This window comes from Larus michahellis, chromosome 3 (genome assembly GCF_964199755.1).
Source record: "Larus michahellis chromosome 3, bLarMic1.1, whole genome shotgun sequence".
Classification (NCBI taxonomy): Eukaryota; Metazoa; Chordata; class Aves; order Charadriiformes; family Laridae; genus Larus; species Larus michahellis.
The window spans coordinates 55,881,135-55,905,207 of NC_133898.1; positions in this window are offsets into that span (position 1 = coordinate 55,881,135).

The following is a 24,073-nucleotide window of genomic DNA, read 5'->3' on the forward strand; positions in this document are numbered from 1 at the left end:
AAGCTTCCAAATAAATAGGCTCAAGTCCGAGGGAGTAAAAGGAGCAGAATCACAACTGAAGACTCCTGCCTGTGAGGAGCTGTTATCCAGACCTCTTCTCTTGTCACTGGACTTATATGTTAAGGAGACAGTTTCAATACTGTAGCTGCTTGAGCCTCTCTGTGCTATATATAGTTACAAGTCTATTTGATTTTTTCTTATTTTATTATATAGACTGGCTAAGTGCTGTTTTGTGTAATGCTCGGAACCAGGGGTCTAACTAAGCATGTGCAGCCATTCGCACTTACACTGAAGACCTAATGCCCTCAGTCTGACGTATGTGAACTTAAATGACTAAAAAAAAAAAAAATCATCCTTCAGCTCAACTGCTCCAAATTACAATTTATTTTGCATTATCGAGGCACATGCTGAGGATCACCTGGAAAGAATAATAATTACCTCACCATAAGCAGTGCTCTCGGAGCTCTCTACTGTGTGCTTATTTTGCCTTATTCAGTATGTATCATTTTGATTTAAAATCATTTCTAAAAATACAGTCGTTGCCTTTGGCTTTCATTCTACTTAAACTACCACATAATGCTGCACATGGTCTGTTTTCTTTCATTATCCCAGGCCACCCTGAGTTAGACAGTATGCATTAACACTGCACCTCCTATGGCATAACACATCTAAGCCGTGGACTAGAACGTAGGACCCAGTGTGCCAGCAAGGGAGCCACATTTGCATTTATACGCTTGGCTACCGTGATGCTGGGGGACAGGGTAAGCAGAAGCTGTCATTTGACTCAATCTCTCTATATAAATGAAGGGAAGAAAGACTTGATAAATGCATGGTAATCAACACAACTGTAAAGTGAAAGAATTATGGCAGGGAGGGTAAAGAGGAAACAGACATGTCTATTTGTAAAATGCCATCCTAACAAGGAGAGAGCAAGACTTATAAGATCACTCACCTAAATACCTCCCAGGATGTCTTCTCTGATTAAGGATTTGTGAGAGTTATTGAGTTTTGAATTAGATGCACTTTAATAAAACAGTAGAATGTTCTTATCTGATTGCACCTGTATTGATTGTGTTAAAGAGGTCTATCCTCGGATCAAGGTCAATGATTTCACATAAACTGACTAGCTAGATGGAATCGCTAGTGGTATTTAGGACTCCCAGTTTGTCCACCCTTTTAGTGTATGACACTTAAATGGAAGTTAGAGAGAAGAACTCAATGTTCATTCCATATTCGCTCTGTCTTCTAGCAGTACAGTACTTACTCTAGTCAAAATATAAAATTAATTTGGAAAAGACCACTCATGCTAGTGAACTCTCTAACAGTGATTCTTATAAGCTAGAAAAGGAAATTTTGCATCACGTATATTTAAACAGCAGTGTTTCACAGACTTAAAGAAATCTTGACCATTTTGAAATGCTGTACTTTACGTAAATATCCTTCTTTACCTGAGTAAAATGGGACATTATTCTGATTTATGGTTCCATTGGCTTCAGTAGAGCTGATCTAACTTTCTACTGTGGTGTTATCATTTGCATGGTTTCTGAGTGATATACTCACAGTTCTCCTCAGTAACTATACATGTATATATTTAAAGTATTGTATATGTAAGTATTTATACGACTTAAAATTGTGCATACCCACCTACTGACTTCTAGTCTGTTCGCTTGCTCTGCCTGGGACGTTGGGAGCCCAGGACAAAAAGGCTGCCAGACAACCCCCAGCTTTATTAAGGAGTGGATAACAAGACCTTCAGATCTCAGATAGACCAGGGAGCTACCAGAATGAGTGAAGGTCCTAGCAGGCTGCTGAGGCTAGCAGTGGTGCATAAGTGTGTACGTGTACCATGTGGGATGGCCCCGGTTCCACCATCATCCATGTGAAAAGATCAGCCCCGCACTTTCAGAGCTGGCAGGCTCACCTCCTCCTAGTCACCCTTACTTGCTCCTGACCCCATGGAGGATGAAGCAGAGGAAGAGGACTATTCAACAGGCTGCTTACTGCTGATGGAGACACACAGCAAAGCAGAGGTGATATGGAAGTTGAGGGTAAGAGCCTTTTGCATGGGCACAGTGAGGCTGCACTGCAGCAGAGAAGGGAAGGAGGCAGCCCTAAGCTGCCCCTCCAAAACTCAGACTGAAGCAGCACTTGGCTTGTGAGTTTTGCAGATAAGCAATGTCCTGTTACCAAGAAGCAGGCTGGGGAGATGTCCAGGTAAATCTGTACCTCCTCAAATGCTGCAGGAGCGTTCTTCACTTCATGGCAAGGGATGGAAAATGAACTTTGACTGCAAGTGGAGAAAGCTCCCATCAGGTTTATAGGCTGGGAAAAAGGACTGGCCAGGATCCACAAGCTGGTTGCTGTCAGAGAAGCTGCTGGCAGGCCAAGGAAGAGAGTCTGAAGGGGACAGCTGCAGGGGAAGAGATGGGCTCGCTGTTGAGAGAGGCGAGGGAGCATCAGCGGTGCAGGTGTTGAGGCTGCTGGAGGCCCAGATGGCGAGAGTTTTCCTGAGTAATATTTCCAAATGCCACAATTGAAACATATGAAGGGGAGAGGGATCCCAATACCCATTAAAAGCAAGTTTTGTTCACGACAACATGAAGCCTGTCGCAAGGCAAGGAAAACCTGCCACTGCAACTCCAGACGGAAATGCATCCCGTCCATGTAAAATACAGCTCAAGAGCCAGTCAGTAACTGCTAGTCTTTCTGGGCAAAATTCAGCCCCAGCCACAGACACAGCAGGAAAGCAGGATTTAGGGGAAACAAAACTCTGCCAAGGGCATCTGGAGCTTTGTCTGGAAAGTCTCGTACTTCTGCACATCCCAAGCTTCAGAGACCACCTGGCCAAGATGACAGGTGCCCAAAGGAGGAAAAAAGCAAAGCACTCACTAGCTACCTTTGAGCCAAAAAAGTCACATTTGTTATCTATGGCAAAGGACACCAATAAGAATCCCGTCTTCTCTTCATCTGGCACATTTTCATGGAGGGTGGGATTTCATTTGGATGATACATTGGCTCCCATCTGTTTGCCTTATTTTCCTGGTGCTGCTAAGTGCTGGGGAGGAGTGAGTGTGTTCATTTGTGAGTTTCCTACTCCCTGTAGCCTTCCATTGGAGTGAGTGCAGAAAGGAAGTAGGAGATGGTGCTTCTCAGCCAGAAAGAAGTGGTCAGACAGGACTACGTCCAAGCGCTAACTGGTCACACAAGTTTCTCTGGATTAGTTGTTATCACATTTGCCTCAGCAGCTGAATGTTCTCCATCCGTCAGCAGGTAAAACACACAATGAATTTTGCTCAAAATTGAAGCAAGGATAAAACACTTATTTCTTATCAGTGACAAGTAAGATCCCTGTTCTTTGCAATTCCACTGAGCTACTAAGATATGAGATACCTAATCCTTTTATTTCACGTGTTACCTGCTTGTTTCATTTCTCACTAATTAACTTAATGCAAGAAAGAATCCATAGGCTTTTGAACAGGCTCAGCTAGTTGTTTCCCTGCTGTAGCAGTTACAGGGCCTAATAAGCAAGGAGCTCCTGATGTAATTCCATGCAGCAACATTGCTCTTTTACTGCTGCTCAGCAAGGATTTTGATTTTCTCTCATGTGGCAGGAATGAGCAGAGGTCTCCTTCCAACAGACGAGGTACTTTGCTTAGAAAGGTCTGTGTTCTGGGGCTGAGAGGGAGGGAGGAAAACTAAACAAGCAAGTGAGGCAGTGGCTTCACGGAAAGGTAAGCCATCAGATCAATTCACTAAGTGAAACATAGTAAGCATGTTGCTTCAAAGAGATTCATACCTTGGCAACCGCAGATTTTTCAGGCTTGAAGCATGATGTTGGCCATTTCTCCTAGCCTCATTTTCACTTCTAGGAGCTGAAGGAATGAAGTACAAAAGCTAAAGACCGACTGCCTTCTCATCCTATGAGGCAAAGACCTGCATTTGTGGGAATCCTCAATGATTTTGAGAACTTGGCCATGCTGGCTTTAAATGAGGAGGCATGGATGTTGCTAGCAGAAACCCCACAGATGCTCAGGCAATGTGCAACAGAGAGGCCAGAGGTAAACACCTGGGCTACTAACCTGTGCTGAGTGTCCTGATACAAGAGTTGCAGTGCTGCAGGTACCCATGCCGGAGGATTTTAATCTAGCCCAATTTTACCTGTACAAGCTGCCTTCATTTTCAGAGCAGTCAAACCCTGCAGTGCCCCAAAGGAAAGTCAGAGCAACAGCCTGAGAATGGCAGTCAAGAGAAAGCACTGCTGAAGAACTGGAGCGGAGTCTTTGATGCTGTTCCTGTAATGACAGGCTCTTCAGAGCCAGGGGAAAGTCCTGTTTGTCCTTTCCCCCTGCACTACTCAGACAACAGGACGTGGTCACGGCCTTTCTCTGCTAGGAACAACATTTGGACTGCGGGAGAAACTCTCAGGGACTCTGGTGCGCTAGAGATGCAAATGTAAACCCACCGCCCAGCCATTTCTTCTCTGGAAAAGGGCCGAGGGAACTAGCCCGAACCTGCTAAACATGGGGCTCAGATAGATGGAGTTTGCCTGGTGGAGGCTGGGCGTCAGGGGTGTCAGGTGCGGTTTCGGAATTGGCAAAGCTTCGAATTCATATGAGTTTTGCTTCAGCACTTTCTTGCTAGTTTAACCCCAGCAATGGCAAGCATTTATTTTTTGCAGCCTTGCCAGCACAGCTCTGAGCGCCGGTGTGTGGGTCACCAAGGGCACCTCAGAGAAGGACAGAGAAGACAGGGTGAATAAATGATGATGTTTTAGAGCTCGCAGGGACATACTTTCAATCTCACCAAGCAGTCTGCATTACATATTTGTGTCTGTCTTCACAAGTAGCAGGTCTGGAGACATGCCTTTTTTTCCTTTCTAAATGAAAGGGAAGACAGAGTTATCCCTCAGGATGTCTGTCTGCAATCAATAGAGATACAGCAGTAGGGACTGTGGTTGCAATAAGCCAGAACTAGAAATAACAAGCCAACTCAAATCAAATATCTGTCAAGTCCCCGTCTTTTCCTAAACTAGGAATGCAAATGTCTCCAGTTTCTATAAGCACACATTGGAAGCAATCACCATATGTGTTTGGAAAAAAAAAAAAAAAAATGTCTGAAGCCAGGCAAAGAAAGTTCACCGTATGCGCATAAAAGGAAACATCGCGGATCTCTCCTTGAAAAGCTTTCAGGTGTGAAAACATACGGCACGCTTTCACGTCCAAAGCACTAAGTCCCCATTCCAAAAATCGGCCTCCTCTGTGACGCGCTCTTGGCAGCCCAGCTGAAGGGGCAAATGAACACGGAGGCCAAGGAGACACACTGCTGCCCGCCCAAGCGGTGTCTCGGCTGGCCTCCGACACTGCCACCCATGCTGCGCCTGCTGTCTGCATCCACTGAGCACTTATCTCCAGGCAGCTGTTAAATAGGCTGGCACCTTTTGTCGGCAGCGACTTCATATTGAAAAAATCAAAACACACTCGAAAAGAAAAATAGAGGAAACTGGAAAGCACATTAAACCCCAACTGGAACAACAAAACATAAACGCGGAGCGGGGGAGGAAGAAATAGAAGATGAGGAAATTTATAGCAGCTGTTGCCGGAGCTGCTCACTGCAAACAGCAAATGCTTCCAGGGCCACCCGTTTTACCTTGTGAGACGTCCGCCTCTGCTGTGGCAGGCTCGCCCAGGCTCAGTTAGCAAACCCAGACACCTCGCTCAGGCTTATAAACAAGCGCTATACACAAACGTACATAGTTCGCTATGCCTCTTCTTTGCTAGTATGTTTAAACTTTCCTATTTGGGGAGTTTTCATGTTCTTCCAAACAAACAAAAAGAAAGAGGCAGAACATCAGAGGCAGATGAGGCAGAAAGCCCTGGAGCCAGGGGGCTGGGTAGACTGGGACCCAGTCTCCCAACTGTTGTACATCTCCACAATCCTTGGACATAACTTTATGCAGTGAGCCACCTCTCCTTCCATCCCGCCTCATTCTCGGGTGAATGAGGAGAGAGGAGGAAGAGGAGCACTTACAAAGGCTGACTTACGTCTGGCAAGGATAATCTATCCAGGGCTTTCTATAGATACAAGGGAGAGACAGGCATCATCTAAAGTAGGATTTGGAACAGGAGCCCAACTTGGCTGATTTAAATCACTTCCCTGTGATTCAAGCCTGATTCCTCTTCCTGCCATGTGGCTTGTGGGGGAAAACTGCAACAAGAACAAGACCCCAGCCAGGAAGGAAAGCTACAGAGCCATCATCACCGGGAGCCTCCAGCTGCTCCTGGAGCTTTTTATACAGTTTTGACTGGGTTGTCAATTTGCGCCGGTGGGCTGCTTCCTCCAGCCTCCTGCACAGTTTTCTTCTGAGCATCCGTCTTCCCCGGCTTCTCTTTCTCACTTCACTTTTCCCTCCTTTTCCACTTGAGCTTCTCTCCTCCTCAGGAAACCTCCCACACGCAGCCCTCCACAGGCCTCAGCGCCAGCAGGCTGGCTGTTGCCACCTCCCCGTGTCCTCCTGCCGTACACCTCACGTCTCCCTGCTGCTGCGCATGGACAGGCCAGTTACACAGCACGGGCTGCAGAGCGGAGGCAAGGACCTGCCTGCGGGCTTGGATGTGCAGTGCCTGGGACGGTGGAGCCTGTTCATGGCAGCTTGTAAGGCACAACTGCAGCATATGGGATCCAGCGCACGCAGAAACCCCTGCAATCGTCCGCTCAAAAACATGGTTGTTCCAGGCATCAGAGTCTTCAGGAGATGCCTGGGGAGTCCGGGGATGGAGACATGAGCATTGAACTGAACACCTTTTTAACTCCACTTTGTATGTTTTCACATTTTAAAGGCCCACACACAAAACACACACACACGGATTGTTTGGGTTTTTGTGAGACTCAGATAAACATGAGGCAATGCAGCTTCATGTCAGCAAGAGTGAGTAAGAGCGATAACAAAGGCGACAGGATAAGGAAGCCCACATCAATAAGATGAAAGCATCGTTTTTCTAGTTTCTAGAGCTTTCCCACTTTACATGCCTTGCTTTCATTTTTCATGTGTGTTAATAATTATAAGCCAAGAAACTCAAGCCTAATACATCCAGTCTTTGTGCCGAGTTAGCTCCTTAAGGGTGCATTTTTAAAAAAACATCAAAGATATGGTATTGATATAGATAGGGAAGCACTACGAGCTCCTCCGCATTTGTGGGATCAGGCAAGATTGGCATAAACATGCTGATAATAACACAACTGCATTGTACTAGGTTCTATATACCGATTTCAATATACTAGTTTCGAGCCTATATTTAAAGCAGTACAAAAACTGCGTGTAGGCAAACCCTCGGGAATATGTTTTTGCTCTTCAAACAATTGTAATCAAAGGAACAATACTGACCCCACTGCAGTCAGTGGGAGTTTTACTGCGCATTGTTTTCAGAAGTTCTTTCAGCTCCTGGAGAAATTTCTGTTAAGTCAACAGGCTCTCATGGTGCAAACAGCTTTTTGAGGTTAAAAAAAAACAAGGGAAAGGGGAAAAAAAAAGAAATAACACCGACTGATCAAAGGCAAATCTACGGCTGCATCGCCTACATACACATTAACACCTCATTAACACTACTTGTACCTACAGAAGAAACCAGGCTTGGGAACAGCTCTGGCACAAAGTAAACAAGTCCTAGGTAGAAATATGCCTTTTTTTTTTTTTTTTATGATAGTACCAGAAGTAGCGGGTCCTTGATTGCAGTAGCTTTGTTCTTGCCATTTAGGGGAACAGAAATGAAAGATTTCACCGTTCTGTGATAAAAAGTTCCCCTATGAGATCATAATGATCACAATAAAAACAACACCAGCAAATTGAAGAGAGGGGTTTTCTTAAACATAGTAGTGATCTTACAATATGGTTAAAATATCAGAATAATCTTTTGGGGTAAAACCCATCAAAATAATATAACCTTGGAATTGTTTCATAGTCGTGAAGGTTAGACAGTATTAGCAACTGAGCACATCTCAAAATTCTCCATTGATAATTCTCAGTTCTCCTGGCATTTCCATTTTCACAACACAGTGCGTCACCTCTGCCAAGAAGTAGAGCTCCTGTTTCCTTTACCTGCTCCCAGCCAAACTCCCCAAACACTTTCTTTGCCTTTCTTCCAGCCCAGCCACCTTTGCAAACCTCTTTAAAACACTAACCTGACAGAAAACAAGCACATTAAAACACATGGAGCAAGACCGAGATGTTTTGCTGCCTCACTGGCCTGGGGAGCGGCAGCCCAGGCAGGGCAGAGTCAGCAAGCTCTTAGCTTGCACCTCGCTTGCTGGTCCCACACCCTCTCCGCTCTCCAGAGCACTCAGGGTGAGGGTGTGCTTGTGGGACAGGTTCCTGGGGAGAGAGTCCTTCATTCAGGTAACCCCTCTTACCTCCTTTTCTGCACATGTTTATTTCGCCAGGACTTGAGACTGAGATAGGATCTGCTGCAGCTCTGCAGGGTCTGGGGTTTTACTAGGACAACCTCTCCCTGATCATTAGCAAGCAAAAAGAGAAAGCCTTCCTTGGGCCCGTGCTGAATTTGCACCCATTTCACTTCTCTAAAAGCAATTTTGTTAAACCAGATCAGATGTTCTTATACTGACTTAGCTAAAATCAATTCCTAATTGATTAAAGCTAACTTGAAATAAAATTGCCTAGGCTATAATAAAGGGTGTCCGCAGCAGTTTAACTGACTGGATTTAAAATAACCCCATCAATTAAGCAGCTACAACTGCCGAGCTTTTCATGACTGGGTTTGCTTCCTCCTCTGTGCTCAGGAAGCATTAAGTGCAACAGGGAGCTAATCCCAATTAGTGCAGCAGAGTGCTGCTGTGGCAAAACAGTAAGCAATCCCGAGTGAAGCTCATTGTGCTCATCAAGGTGCCAGGCCAGAGATCTGGGTTCTGCTCTCGATTTTCCAGCTAGTCCTTTCCATTGCCTTGGGCATGATAACCTCCCTCTGTGCAGGTTATGATCAGGGAAGGCAAATTTCTAGGGGCAGGAGCTGTCTTGCACCTTATATTTGCAGGGCACTTTGCACCAGGGGCATGCAGTCTTGTCTGGGTCTTTGGAGTGCCGGCATTCACTAAATATCTGCCTTTTTAAAACAGTAAACACCACGCCTTGTACTTCCTCAACAGCACAGTCAACTTTTTTTAAACTTGCATGTGTCCGTGGGTGAGAGAGAAAATGAATCTGAAGGCTGCTTTTCTCTATTTTAAAGGCTGGTGTCCAGCTCTAAAGTCACATCCAGATGGAAAAAAAAAAAACAGCCCCAAAAATCCCTACGTCCATAAACCTGCCGATGAAAGTCAGTTGCACTAGCTTCTGTGATTTTGGGTGCTAACTATGCATTTGGGGACTCGCATAGGAAGAGTCTGCAGTACAGCAGAGGTTTAGCACCAGCTTATAGATGAGGGTTTGGGGAGGCATATAACGCTTGGCTGCTTTCCCTGTTTCTCCTGTGTCAGCTGGAGGCCCCCTCGCCAAGCGGGAACCTGCACCAAGTTCAGAGCGCTCCCAGTTTTTAGGAGACAGCTCTAATCTGTTCCTAAATTACTTAAAACCTTTGTTCAAAGCACTGAGCACCGAACACCTTCCCTCTGCGAGGGCAGCGCTCTCTGCCTGGTACACTGGTCAGTACTGGGAACGAGGGTGGCTGAACTTTGCTTCGGGGAGGTGCATCCATACAGGCTAGCAGAAGTTAAACAAATCATCTCCTTCAGTCCTCTGTGCTGCATATCTTTTCTCTGCCAGCCCACAGGGAACTGAAAAATACCCAAACTGCTTAACTGCTTATTCAGAACGGACGTTTGCCAAAGCTGGAATTGGTTATGCAAATGATCCTGAACACTGGATTTGCTGGTAAAACAGGATTCAAATCCAGGCCACCCTGCCTTTGTTTCTGCAAAACCAAAAATCAGACAGTGATTTTCTCCAAAACAACCGGAATGTTTCTACGTCTACTTCGTTTCCACATTTTGATTGCCTGCTTTGTCATAGAGCCCACACAACATCCTTTCCCTCCTCCTGCCAATCACTGCTTCACACTTTCAGGATTTAAATTATTTACGTATTGCACTAGCCAAGTAAAAAGGGTTCTACTTTTTATTTTGGTCCTCCTCAAATCAAAATCTTACGTTGACATCAGTACAGAACAATTATAAGGAACTAATGAACCTTTAAAAATACCCTCATTATGTAGAAGCAATTTAGACCTGTCTAAAATCTAGCTTATGGGCATGAGAGATATTTTCAGAAAAAACTGCAGTTGATTCCTTTGATTTTTTTTTCATCAGTAACTTCTTTAGCTACTAAAAAAAGTATTTTAAAACTTTTAAAATTTGAATTCTTTTTTAGGAAATATAGTCAACACTGATGGAATTCCAGTGGAAGATAAATGTAACTTATTATTTCCAAGTACAACTCTGAAGCAAGATACATACATTTGTGTGGGTACATATCAATATATGTGTGTTGTGACTATGTGTGTGCATACACACATGTGAACGTACACTCTTTGCACAGTGAATTATCTATATATTAGAAATATATTTAAGTTGTACAATTCAATCCAGATCCAAGTTTGAATCTACTCAAGTTTCAGAGGTATTTGGATCGAAGCCTGGTTTTCAACACATAAAAAAATGGGTCCTACTCAAAATTAAGAATCCATTTAAAGCTCAAACATTTCTTATCAGTAACATTTCCCGGAGTGGCAACGACATTTGAGCTTTGCAGATGAGACAAGGTCACATGACAAATACTAGAACTTTATGTCTCTACCAAGATAACATAGCAAGATGGCATTCAAATAAGTAACTAGGACTTCTGCTAGTGTAAATCAGCATATTCCCACTGAGATTCCTACCATATGGAAAGCAATATACCATGCAAAGGAACACAACAATTTCAAAATCACATTTTTATCCTTTGTTTTGAAAGGGACCAATACTAAGTCAATAAAGAAAAATGACAACTCTTTTGATTCGATTTCTTTAAGCATTTGACAAGAACTTCGCTTCTTCCTCTGTAATCAATGAATCTCATTTGTGTAGGTTTTTCACACAGTAACAAAGGACTATGTAACATGGATGTGTATAAATTATCAGAAATACTGGTGAAAAAGTCAGGAATAGAAAAAAGGAAGCTTAGAAACAAGTGGCATATTAGAAATGCTTTTTATTTTGCAGTTGACCACATTCCAAGTCGAATTTGTCCCTTTCTCATCAGCCTTAATATAAATTTCTCCTAGCTGCAGTTCTGACACTTTAACACAATAAATTATTACACTAACATGCTAAAGCACAGTTGTATTAAATGGCCTGTTGAAGACAATTAAATCCTTGTGAAGGCATGCAGAACAAGATTCTGCAGAAAAATATTAAAACGCAATCCTAATAAATAGCTGTAATCAACACAAAATTTGAAGCCCAAATTTTGAGTGTGTGGCAACAGGCAGCACGTGTGTCTGAACCTTTGTAGGGTGAACAGTGTCTTGCATTTCAGAGAAAGAGTGTGGCTGCAGTCACCATAGGCAATAACTGTCATGTGTCCCGTTTGGGGGGCCACTGTATATCCCCCACACCATTACCAGCAGGACACATACCCACCCCACAAACCTTCCTCGGGTTGTCTGGCACTAGGAGCCATGAGCCGCTGCCTCCTGGTCCCCCTTGGCCATAGGGGGTCACCATCGAGGGCTGCACCACTGCGCCCAGGGGTAAGCAATGGATAAATGGCACAGTGGTCCCGCCCTCGCACACACCACCCCGGCTTTAATCAATAAAATCTGAAGCCCAAATTTTGAGTGTGCGAAGGGGTTAGCCATAAATATACGCACGTTGCCGGCCAACAATACGTTACCAGCACTGAAGAAAGAAGAAGACACCTGTGCAGACAACAGTGGAAGCTGCTCCACTGCCATGGTTAGGCATTTATAGCAGACACTTTGCTTAATTTAAGTATGCTGACTACTTCTTTACCAACTCTAGCCAAGGCCTGGGCGGTCCTGAGCATCAGGCAGGCTGAATTGTTCCTCACCCCCCCTCACTTAGGGGCAATAGCAGCCACGATGCCTGCATTTGGCTCTGCAGCACTTGGTGTGACAGGCAGCGCTCTGCCTCTATCAGTTTGATTTGCAGGTTACCACAAGGAACTTCAATAGTTTGCACTTGAATAACAAATACATAAATAAACTGGCATGAATAACACTCCTGGGAAATCAGCAATGAATTGCCAGGTGTATTTCTTACTGGGGGTGGGGTGGGGAGGGGAGGGGAGAAAGGGAGAAGATGAATAACTGGGAGAGAATTATGCTCCAAACCTTCCCTGGTCACGGAGTATTGACAGAATAAGAAGTGCTGAACTGTGGGCTATTTGGAGATGCATTTGTCAGTGGGTGCACAACTTCCCCGAAGTCTGGGCTTTACATTTGGTTAATGCTATTAGAGCTGGGAAAGACTATTAGGTAACAGAGAGATGAAAATGATATCTGAAATTAGTATTTCTGACTGGTTTTCCTTCCTCCAGGTTATTTCTACAAATCAGATATTGTGAATTCTTATCTTGTTCCTAAATCAAATAACTCCAGTAAGCGACAGAGGCAGGGTTTGAAAGAGGAATCTCCAGTGGTCTGTGCCTCAGAGCTGAGGTTTATTCTCTTCCTTCTCAACTTTGAGGTAGCTTCATTAACTTGGACTTAGATTCCAGCCTCAGCTCATGTTGTGGAGAGGAAAAAAAAGGGATGAAAGAAAACCTCAACATGATCTAGCCAGACCTTGAAAAATTAGACCCACAGAAGAAAAGAATACAATCGGAACTTGCAAAGACTTTTTTTTTTTTTATTGGCCTTGTAATTTCCTCACTAAACACGCTTTTAGCAGCCTACTCCTCTCAGAATCTTAATTATCTAGAGGCCCCTCATAATGGGCCCATTCATGGCTTTGCAGAGCAAAAGCACTGTGATACCGCAAACACAGGAACTCAGAAGATACAGCATGTTCCCAGCGAAGAGCTGCACACCCACGGATAGTTGGCAGAGGGAATTTGCTACTTGGAGAACATAATATAATACAAATATGCGGATTCTTTCTTTCTTTCTTTCTCTTTCTTTCTTTCCTTCTTTCTCTCTTTGTTTTCTTTCCTTCTTTCCTTCTTTCTTTCCTTCTTTCTTTCCTTCTTTCTTTCTTTCATTTCTTCCTTTCTTTCCTGAAGCAAGGAAGAGGAGTGGCTTTGCCTGAGTTGTGTGTAAAGGAAAAAAAAAGCCCTCTGATATACAGTTCTGAATAAAGCAGAATATTATAGGCTCTCCATCTCTCTCCTCCACCATTTCCGACTGTTCATTGACTACCATAAATTAATATGACGTGATATATTGTATGGGCTGGAGACATTTTATGAGCATTTGAAATCTTTTCCAACAGGAAATGTGAGGCATCGCTTACTGTTTGGGCTTTTTTGGTTTTGTTTGTTTGGAAATGAACCACTTAAGAACCGGCCATGTTTAGTGATTCAAGTACATACTTTTGCAGACCCTTTCTATGATAAAAGAAGGAAAGAAAATACTGTTATATCAGGAAAAATATAATTGCAAAGTTTTCACAAGCTACTAGCTCTGAGAGTCTGTTACTTCTGAAGCCCCACTGTTTTATGTTCTCCAGGTACTTTTTGCAATCAGTTTTGCGTTTTAAATTTGCAGTCTGACTTCATCTAAAAAAATTAAAAAAGAAAAAAAAGAAAAAAACCACCACAGTTTTCCAAACAGAAACTGTATCGTATGCAAAATACAGCCCAAAAAATTATATTCAATCATTTACATTCAATAAAAATCTTGCAAAAAAAGCTGTAACTACTGCGATAAGCAATATAAGAATTTAACCAAAGAAATCACTGTTCAAAGGAAATATCAATTCTGTACGTCCATACTTGTCTTTGGATGTCAGTTTAATTAATATATTTGACATTCCAATAGAAACGGTCCCATTTATTTCAGGATCTGCTGTCCCAGGCCTACTCAGTAAATATTGACCAAGGTCGTCTGGATAACGTAACCGATTTTTATTTCAGCAAATGTGCTCCCTCCAGAACTCTTGGGATAGCCAAAAGCCATGAGCCATATTCCTAGCTGCAATGGCAAGAAAAAAGTGACCCCAGAATAATGGTAAGAATTATGGAAAAAAGGGAAAAACCTTGTGTATCTAGGAGCCTTGCAAGAGGGTGAAGTTTACTTTTGGTCCACCTCCATCCAGCCTAAAAATTATTTTTTAATAATAACCTAATATTGTTTTTTAATAATAACAACCCTATTGTATCTAGTAAGTGCAGAGGTGATCCACATCAGTTTACATGTTAGAAATATTCAGATTTTAAAACAAAGGAAAACAACAATAAAAAAAAAAACGACCCCCCCCAACAACTATTGTATTGGATATAGAGAGGCATTTGAACCTGGCAAGCTGGGAGGCTGGGAATTTATAGATAACACCTCCCTGAAGGCTTATGGATGAATCCACTCTTCAAGCAGTAAGGCAAGGTAAAAAACCTTACAAAATTGGTTTCAGGGAGACAGGACTCCTTCCCAGAGTCCTGTTTTGAGCCACCTCAGAGAGGACCAAAAGCCGGAGACACCCCACAGGTATCCATCAGCCTGTGCATGAGCTGCATGAGGAAACACCTTCAGGCTGGTTGTGCTCCAGGAACCTCATCACATGAGTGTGTACCAACCCACCACCACGTTGGCACCTTGTAAGAAAGACAAAGGAACATAAGAGAGAGAAACAGCTACTTTCTGTCCTTTGAAAAATGTCTCCTCCAGAAGAGGGTGAACAGAGGAGTGAGTGCGTGCCAGACTACCCAACTGCACCTGCCCTAGACTGATATGGTAGCACCAGTCTCCACATTTCACGAATAATAAATGCCTATGTTAAAGGAAGGAATCGCTAGAGAGGATAGGCTGAAGGAAAGCATAAGTCAAACAGTGAGAAATGCTTCTAATACTTGCTTTTACCAACTGAAGCCCGGAGTTTTGCATCACTAGGCAGAAGGAACAAATTGACCTCTTCACAGAAGTGGCGCGCTGAAGATGTTTAATGAATTGCTTCAGAAGCAGAATCAGTTCTGAACTGAACACAGGTATCTCAGAGAGGAAAAAGACACATAAAAGCACTGTGCAAACTGCTGACAGCACTAGCTATGTGAGAGACAATCAAGGTACTTAACATTTTAAAACACATGCCCTGCATAATAACCAACACCGCAGAAGCCTCAGTCATTCTTTCAAGCACTGAATGAAGAGGAGTGTGGCTGTACTAGGATCGTAAAAGATATCCTTTAAGCCTCTTGCATAAATGCATGTGTTCTGAGTTGGAGTTAATTTATATTCTTCATGTACCTAGGGGCCATTTTCCCCCTCAGAAGCTGAGGGGAGAGGGAGAAGGGGGCATCTCACTATTGATTTTCTACAAACGCGCTTAACCTTTAGTAGCTGCTGTCAGCATTTCCAATGTCAATACCAACAGCAAACCAAGTAACTGGAAGAGTGCGGAGAGCTTGCTTCAGATGTAAGACTTGGGAAATCAGAGGTTCCTCTCTCAGCCCTGGGTTAATTACTTTAACGGCTGTACTCGAAAGGGTGCGGATGCAAGAGAGAAAGGGGAGGGTCTCCACAAATTCGGACAGTATTTCACACAAAAGTTACAAGAGGTGGCTCTGTATTTCCCCTGAGGCACTGGGTCTGAGTCAACTAATAATACTCACGATCTAGAATATAGATGGTTCTTCTAATGAACATTTCCTTTAATGAGTGCTGTGCAGTATCACAGAAAAAGTGCTCAGGCCGTGGGTGCTGCCCGGCTTCCAGGCCCTGAGAAGGCTGCTGGAGCGGGGACAGGAGTTTTACAAGAGGCAGTGGTTGAAAAGGCTGATAATAGCTTGTGTGGCCCTTTGCTTCTGGGTCACTAGGTCGAGTGCAGAAGCACGCAAAAGTCAGCTCCATCTCTCTAGCCATCACCTGGTGCCTATGTGAAGTGAGGCCATCGCTTCAGCACAGCTCCTCCCGAGCAGCCGCTGTCTCTCATTGTGAGCCCAGCCTGGCTCCCTCGGTGACAGTCTCCGTAGGAAAGCATGGCAGCAAATCGACCTATAGCTTGAACTGCTTCCTGACGCCTGCAAAGCCTGATTTATGTCAGGCAGGTGATGTGTCCCCCTTACAGTAAACTGCGACTGCCTTGAACTTTCGATCAACTTACCTACACTCTGCCCACTAATGTATCTCCACTGAGCGTACTCCACACACCCCGCTATGGCAGGTGCCGCTGCTAAAAGGAAACCAAGAGGGCAGAAACACAAAGTCTCTCCTTGTCCCGGTCTGCACACGCATGCTTCACAGCAAAGGAGACCAATGTTCAGTCCTGAAGCAACCGCGGGGCTCCACGTCCATAACCCACAGGTGGGCCAGGGCTGATCCCCTCCGTCAGCGCGAGTGGGCTGGCACGCCGCCCTGCCACAGCACCCGCTCCCCGCGTCCTCGGCAGTGGGTACGAGCCTTGGCACCGCCGAGTTATGTCTGAGTTTTCTAAAATGTACTGGTTGTGATTTTTTGTTGTATTACCTCCTCCAACACAGTTTGGGCTTGCTGTATTAAGACAGCTTGGGTTTACATACAGAGGGAATACAAATAGCTTTCCTGCAAAATAAGTGGTGAAAACACACCATTCGACGGTGCTGCGTGGCTTACAGGATTTATGGGCTCCCGTTTGGGATGAACTGTGCAGTTCTCTTGTGGTGTTGCCATTATGAATAATGCGGCCACGCTAAACTCACACTAATAAAACCTGAATGTATCACCGCATTGTTCGGCACTCTGTATAGGAGAAACCCATCCATTAGCGAGGCGGGCACTGAAAACTCTTTGTGACAGGAGCAGCGCGGGGACGGCTTCACAGCAGCTATTCAGAGCCACTTTACAGCTTCCTGAGCAGAGCACAGGCTGGGCTGCATGCCAGCAGCGTGGGAAATGGCTGGCAGAGGAGGCTCTGGCCACCAGTTTGAAAATCACATGAATCCCGCAGGGAAAAGGAGCAGGTAGCATGGAGCTAGGAGGGTGCTTGTAGGATGTCTGCAGCCCGTCTTTAGCATTTGTTTCAGCCCACCTGTGCCTTTTACAATTCCTTTGACAAAGCAAAATTACTAAGACTTGGTGCAAATCGGACAACCGCCCCACCGCTTTAGCTGCTTGTGTAGCTGTTGGTGACCACTGGAGCCTGCATGGACATCAGAAATGTTCAAACTGGAGCACAGTGGGCAGCCACGCCAATGAGAGGGACGATGCGTTTTCCCGAGGTGGCATGCTCAGAGGGGTGCTCCCTGCTCCTGGGGTAGGAGTGGAAGCACCGCAGCCTTCCCGCTGCCACCAACCCAGCTGCAGGGGCAAAGCTGATGACCACAAAAGGCATGACTGCAGAGGCAAAACCAAAAGCAGTTAAGAGCGTCTACCAGCAGCACCATCTGGTTCCTAGCCAAACGCCTCCAGCCTGCCTTGGTAATGGCTGACATATGCTGCTTTCTGCATGTCCCGTGACTAGGCTGGCTGGCCTCCATTTGTTCTGCTCCAAACCGCTTTCATTTGGTGAATGCTTTAATCCTAGAGAGTTACCCAAGAATGTACTAACACCATGCCTTACATTTCTTCTGCATGAAGCTCCTAAAAAATACCTTACTAAATTGAACTGCCTTCCTTTAAAGACACCGATGTCTTTGCTTTTGGATTTGCCTTTCCTCCAAGCAGTGGTATTTAGACATGCAAAACAGTCCTGCGAATTCACCCGACTGCTGTGGCACAAAAAGTGCCCTGATGAGAAAGTTTGAATTGAACATCTTTCAGTGGATGACAAATCTTGGCCTGCCTGAAGCCTCTGAAAGCCGAAATGCAACGCAAATTAAAGTTCAAGGAGCCTAGAAGAAAACTATTTTAGCTTTAGGCTTTCAACCAAGCAAAAAAGAGTTAAAAATTTTATTTTAAACAGCAGTTCAATCATTTGCTTTCCCAGTATTAATGAACGCCTTCTGCATGTTTCCCCAGATAAGGCTGTGATTCACGTAGCAGGCATACCCCAGAAACTCAAAAGGTCAAAAAGACGGCAACAAAGAATTTTGTTAATATTACCTAGAATCCACTCTGTTCCTTTGGCTATTTTAGTATCAGTAAATAACTCTCTACGTTTTCTGACCTAAGCAGTTCCATTTGAGAAGCTTCCCAGCCTGGATGTTTCTAAAATGTTACCAAATGATTAAACACAAATCCTCAAATGAAGAGAGCGGGTTTTATTAAATATCCCAGAGCAGTTCTGTCTGCCCACACTTATGCCCATGTCTGGCTGCTGGCTGATAAACGCCTTGGCTTTAAGATATTACTTATTAGCATGCCTGTATATTTCCACCTCACACAGTCACCCAAGGGTGATTGCTATCTGTTAATTGAATTCCATGCCAGCGACTGTGTCTTTGTGTGCCTGCCATTATAATTTTGAGGATTGTGACTTCATTTCCTATTTACAAGTTGCAGCAATAAAAAAGTGTATTTATTTATATATAAATAAACACAACATTTTTGTAGCTATATGGCAGGAGGTAGGTGGAAATCACATGTGAAATGCACAGGTGTGTCTGTTCTTTTGCCTTCCTTTTTCTCTCTTTTTAAAGGCATTCTGCTTCCCACCTGAAACAGAGCTTGTGTGGGGCGGTGACGGGAGAGGGGGCCAGGGGAGCAGAATGAGAGTCTTAAGTTTAGAGCAGGGCAAGCTGAGGCTGTAAAAATGCTTGGTTCGGTGCCTTCCAAGTGCTGGACTCTGTGTTGCAGGCTTACTGGAATAATGATTTGCACATCTACTGCACTTTATTCAAGCATCTTGGAGCCATTTCCCATCACTGCCTTCGTAGCTGTGGTTTATGGAATACTTCTCCTGTCATTTTAGATGAGAAAATGTGAGGTGTACGTGGCTTGACTCTCCCAAGACCACACTGTGAGACTGAAGCAGAACTCGGAGAAGAAGGCAGCAGAAGACATAGGACCCCAATGACGTTTGAGTGAAGGACAGCATATCTGACCTCTGGGCCTGCATCTTAGTACCAAGAACCCACGTCTCAGCTAGCTTTTGCTGGCCTCCAAAAAGAACCTGACGCTTTGGAAAAGATATCAGTCCTTTTGAGTTTAGACAAGTCTGCTTGGGCAAGCAAAGGAAACTCTTGAACCACCAACCAGAGCTGGTTATCATTGCAGGCACAGTTGGTCTATAATCCCTTTCATAAACACATAGAGATTCACCTCATAATTCCTCTTGGTTTTTTTCCCCCTCACTATGTCTGCAGGAAAGTTGTTTAAGAATCTCAGTCCTTGGAAGATCAGAAGCTGATTTCTCTGTTAAGATGCACAACAAGCAGCTCGTAGAAAAGTGAATGTAAAAAAGCTTGGAATGGGTTGTGGCCAGCTCAGGCTAAGGGTCTGTGGAAAACCAGGGTGATGTCTTTTACCCAACCAATTTATATTTCACAGAAAAAGCAGTCAAGCCTACAGCCAAACAAGTCCTTGTTGCGATGTCCCGTATGGAGATGGATTTCTTACCACCCAGGTTACACTTCTGAGCAGCCTGCTGTGAGCGCTCCTTTTTCCAAATGTGTCCAGAGACAGCACCAGAGTAATGAATTGGAGCATCCCTATCTGTTATGTCAGACACTAGCCAAATACCATTTATTTAGTAGGAAACATTATGAAAGCATTGCTTTTTAATAAGCTTCCTAATATTTCCTGGAGCTTGCCTACATGAAAGTCTCCTTCATCACTGTTTTGCTTTGCCTTTTTCTATAGCCAGAATGTGCTGAGCTACGAGTCAATTAACACTTTCACCCCAGGAAATTATAAAATGTTTTGTGAACTGGAAATAAAAGATTTGGGATCAGGCTCATTTTAGCATCCTGAGAAATCTTTATCCAAATGGTACTATTGTAGTCCTGCCTGTCCCCAGTTTAAGAGCACTTCTCTTTAGTCTGGCTTTTATAAAAGGCAGGATGCATATTGCTATAAATTAGCTTAAGAAATAATTTTTGCCTGTAGACAGCTGTATACTTTATATCCATCACTGATGCAGATAACACTAAAAAAACTAGCTTCAAATCCCCTTTTTGTATTACAATTCTCTATAAATTATTTTATTTCAAAAATGAAATAGAGTAACTATTTTCAGAGAAAAAAAGTCCAAGGACAAATTGCAATGTAATAGACATAACTAAGGATGCCATCTATTACTGAGATCACTCAACTTCATCTTTAAATTTATTTTGTCTGCTTATAACTTGGGCAAACTTTATCCCCTTGAACAATTTTTTTCTTTTTAGATTGGGTGTCATCCTCATAGCAGTTATAAATTGTTCTGAAATTAAGTTGCTGGGATTTGTTTGCTTTCTTAAAATATAGGAAAGTGTGCATGCACAAGGGCCATTAAAGAACACACTTATTAAAACCAAACTTATTGAAGTCTTCTAATAATCAAATTGGACTATGTCAGAATTAACAGGGCTGAAATATTTAAAGGCCATTGTGCAGGTGATTTGACAATATTTAGCCCTTGAATAGGAAATATAAACAATATATGCTCTGAAACCAAAAGAAAAGAAATCAGGTCTGCAGTGAAACAACTGGCAGTGAGAAATACCTTCTCCAGATTTTGAATTGCTCACATTTTTTTTCTGTCAAAAATACCATCACAAACAAAATGTTCCTACGAAACATTTCAATTCCGACAAAGCAGCATTTCCTGGTGGAAGATATTCTGGTCAAAAAAAAACCCTTTCAACAAAATGTACTTCAGGCTCCGTCTTTGATTATACAAGAACACAGTGCTCTTTCAAATGTCTCAAATGCAAAATTAGCCCTGCTCAGTGTATGGCTCTAGACTGAGAGGTGAATTAGTGCAGGGCGTTCTCTTGCTGCAAGCCCTTGCTGTTGGGGTGGGAAAATCGGAAACATGCTCACTGAGCCAGGTCAGTTGCTTAGGTGACCAAATCCAGGGAAAACGTTCTGGTCTGAGAAACATTGCAAATTTGGCCTCGGTCTGATGCCAAGGCTTGGCCGGAGCCTGGAGCCTTGGCCTGCGACACGGTCACGCACCCTTCGCAGCTGACAGCAGTTGGGGGACAAGCGGAGTGTGGCTAGTAAAGGCCGTGTCATAAGGCACACATGCATAATGGGGGGTTGAATTAGGATTGCACCTTACCTCTGATGCTCCGTAAATTTGAGTGCTTGGCTTTACAATGTTAATATTTTTTGAATCTGTATTTTTTGTTGCATAATTGTATATAGTACATAATTACTCATAATTCATTACTGCACATGCGACTCGGCAGACAATGTTTAGACATTAAATCTCAGTTCAGTGATTGAATGGAGGGTACAGTAAAAATAAATATCCATGTATTTTGTAAATATTTGCATAATGAGCTATTTAAATGCAAGAGATTCTAACATATGTAAACAATTGGAAATACTGTATGTGTGTAAGTCTAAAGTGGATGCAAAAATATACACAACCCCTTGTAAAATCATATGATTTAGGAGTCAAGCATAGCATATATTTTAAGGCTTTATGTATTCCAGTACTACAGACTGTAAATACACATTGTATTAAAAACACATTGCTCGGTACAATTAGTCAGTAAACTGTATGACAGAAAGTTTTGGGTGACAAAGAGAGTGGAATAAATGGACATTAGTGACTGTCCAGTTACAGTGAAATCTCTTTGTGGTCTGCAGACTTAAGACATCTAAGCAGTTACAGAACTTGGTCAGCGTAATGAATCCCAGTTCAACAGCAAGTACTAGAGGAAATAACTTTCCTGTTGTTACAAAGCTGCCACCTAACGTGATGTGGAGCTTCTCCTGCAAAACGTTTTCCCAGCTCCATGTGCAGTGGTGCATGCAATGGGAACTCAGAGGTTACCTCCACCAAAACACACCATTTGCTTCTTCTGGTCTTACTCCAGTCTGGGACTTCTGGACCAGTGCATCAAATGGCACCTTAAAGAGGCTCTGCAACCCCAGCCACAGCATGATGTGGTTCAGCATGGTTCCCACAAAGGAAATGTAGTGGTGGCGGATGGAGGGAACAAAAAGACCTTCAAAGTGAAAGATTTTTTTTGGTGTTAATAACCACCCTGAGCTAGCTGTCAAGGAGAGAAACAATATGAGCATTGTACTTAGTAGCTAGGCTGCCTACTGGGTAATTACTGCCTTTGCAGAAATGAACTTCTGCGCTAAGGACCAAAGCAGTTAGATCATATCCACAGTCACACCTCTGAGCTCGCAACTGATTCAAGAAGGTCAATAGTGGACTGTTGCTGCCATCTCCCTCAGCCTTCATGACTCAAAGGGATCCCACCTCCTGTGGAGCACTCCACATCATTGTGGTGGAGGGGATGGCTGAAGGGCCCCCCCGCTTTGGGAGGCACACCGGCCAGCACGGCCAAGAGGAGATGGACAAGGGATCTGCTGTCTTCAGTGGGACGCATTGTCCCAAAATCATCTAGATGCCAGGCCTGTATTAGAGCAGCTGTCAATAGCCCCATGGCCAAAGCAGCCAGAGACCTCAGGGTGGCAGGGACATCCCAGCCGCACCCCCGTCCCCAGGTGACAGTCCTGCTGCCTCTGCCACGCTTCAGGGTGCAGGAAGACCGCCATCCTAAACAACTTTTATTGCAACATCCCAGGCCCCAGGCCTTCTTGCACATGCCGAACTCCTGGCACCTGATCAGTTAATAAATGTTTGAGTCACTGGGGAGCTAATTTAAGATAGCTCACAATAACTGGGTGTAGCAAATAATTGGCGGACTGAAGAAATGGAAGATAATATGAGATGCCTGGGCGTGGGTGTTTATGTGAGACATAGGGAGCAGTTTTTGACTCAGAGACTAAGTTATCTGGGCCAGATTTAAGGCTATGGAAATTTCAGTATGAATTTTGGGGAGGGAAGAAATTAATGTCATTCTGTTCTATGGGACATTTAGTTTCAACATTAAACTCAAACATATTTTCATTAGTAATGTTCCCAGTCATCAGACAGCTCTGAATTTTTAAAACCTCCCTTTCGAACTCCTACACTGCATTTCAGACATGTTGTGTCCAACTCATGACAAGCCCTGCACAAAAAAATATTGTCTGCACAGGCATTCCACATGCTCGGAGGCAAAAAAAATGGTTTGCTGAAATGCCACACGCAAGAAAGCCATTTGGATTGTGGGGGAGAGTCACTCAGTGTGCAAACCACAATCACAGTCATATTTCTTACACCTTCCAACAATCAACCCACAAAGCTAACAGTCCTCAGAAATGCTTTTAAGAGATTTTCTGCTCACCTGGAATAAAGATAACATTTACACTGCTGTTCCTTGTTGAGCAGCTATTCTTAAACTCAAGATGTGTTCTTGACTAACCCGTTTCCAAAGGAAACTTGAGCAGCTAAAAGACATGCCTTCTGCAGGCCAACGAGAACAGACAATCAATTAGTATTCCGCCCATTTCTCAAATTCTCATAATGTGAAATCCTATTATTTTAAAAATTTATAATTAAAATAGTCTTTAATTAATACAGGGTAATTTTACACAGAAAGAAATCTCCCTTTTCTTTTTTCCACCCCACAAAAAAGGCTCTGAAATTAAATTATTACCGTAGTGGAAAGCATCTCCAGATCTTTACCACAGACAAATGTTTGAGGAGGAAGTGTGTTTGACAAGAGCTGTGTAACAAAAAAATCTCCATTCCATATATCAGACTCTTTTCCAGCCTTCTCTCTCACTGTCCTTACTTGTATGACTAGTATCTGCCTCAGCCTAATGCTCTTTTAAGCGGAAAAAGGTTAACATGGGCCCAGCTTACGTGTAAAAATCTGGATGTGCCACAAGATGCGTGTGTCCTGACAAAGGGTGGTTGAAATCCAAGAGCTCTCGGACACCTCCTCTCATCCACAGTCTTCTCCAGTACTCCACCGGAGCACTGCATTTACTGGAGTTTGCAG